Here is a 1481-nt window from a genome sequence, read left to right as displayed (position 1 = left end):
GCCAAGGCGAAGGCAACCCAGCCAAAGCCAGCAGCATGCCATGCAAAGCCAAGGCTAGCTGCTTGCCATGCCATGGCTAGGTAAGGCAGCCTAGCCCAATCCAGCAGCATGCCATGCCAAGGCCAAGGCAGCCCAGCCAAAACCAGCAGCATGCCTTGCCATGCCAAGGCCAGCAGCTTCCCATGCCATGCCTAGGGCAAGGCAGCCTAGCCAAAGCTAGCAACATGCCATGCCAAGGTTAAGGCCAGCAAAATGCCATGCCAATGCCAAGGCAGCCAAGCCAAAGCCTACAGCGTGCCATGCCAAGCCAAGGGTAGCAGCTTGCCATGCCATGCCTAGGCCAAGGCAGCCTAGCCAAAACCAGCAGCATACCATGCCAAGGCCAAGGCCAGCAGCTTGCCATGCCATGCTTAGGCAAGGGCGGCCTAGCCAAGGCTAGCAGAATGCCATGCCAATGCCAAAGCCAGCAGCTTGCCATGCCAAGGCCAAGGCAGCTTGGCCAAAGCCGGCAGCATGCCATGCCAAGGCCAAGGCCAGCAACATGCCATGCCAAGCCAAGGCCAGCAGCTTGCCAAGCCATGCCTAGGCCAAGGCAGCCCAGAGAAAACCAGCAGCATACCATGCCAAGGTCAAGGCTAGTAGCATGCCATGCCAATGCCATAGCAGCCTAGCCAAAGCAAGAAGCATGCCATACCAAAGCAAAGGCCATTAGCATGCCATGCCATGCCATGCCAAGGCCAAGGCAGCCCAGCCAAGGCCAAGGCAGCCCAGCCAAAGCCAGCACCATGCCATGCCAAGCCAAGGCCAGCAGCTGGCCATGACATGCCTAGGCCAAGGTAGCCTAGCCGAAACCAGAAGCATGCCACGCCAAGGCCAAGGCCAGCAGCATGCCATGCCATGGCCAAGGAAGCCCAGACAAAGCCAGCGGCATGCCATGCCAAGCCAAGGCCAGCAGCTTGCCATGCCATGCCTAGGCTAAGGCAGCCAAGACAAAGCCAACAGCATGCCATGCCAAGGGTAAGGCCAGCAGCATGCCATGTCAAGGCCAAGGCAGCCCAGCCAAAGCAAGCAGCATGCCTTACCAAGCCAAGGCCAGCAACTTCCCATGCCATGCCTAGGCCAAGGCAGCCTAGCGAAAGCCAACAGCATGCCATGCCAAGGCCAAGGCCAGCAGCATGCCATGCCAAGGCCAAGGCAGCGTGGCCAAAGCCAGCAGCATGCCATGCCATGCCAAGGCCAAGGCAACCCAGCCAAAGCCAGCAGCATGCCTTCCCAATCCAAGGCATGTAGCTTGCCATGCCATGCCTACGACAAGGTAGGCTAGCCAAACCCAGCAGCATGCCATGCCAAGGACAAGGCCAGCAGCATGCCATGCCAATGCCAAGGTAGCCCAGCATAAGCCGGCGGAATGCTATGCCAAGGCCAAGGCTAGCAGCATGCCATGCCCAGGCCAAGGCATCCTAGCCAAAGCCAGCAACTTG

This window comes from Camellia sinensis, chromosome 12 (genome assembly GCF_055761805.1).
Source record: "Camellia sinensis isolate YWXY chromosome 12, ASM5576180v1, whole genome shotgun sequence".
Taxonomy (NCBI): domain Eukaryota; kingdom Viridiplantae; phylum Streptophyta; class Magnoliopsida; order Ericales; family Theaceae; genus Camellia; species Camellia sinensis.
The sequence above is the reverse complement of the archived record's forward strand: the minus strand, read 5'-3'. Positions refer to the sequence as shown.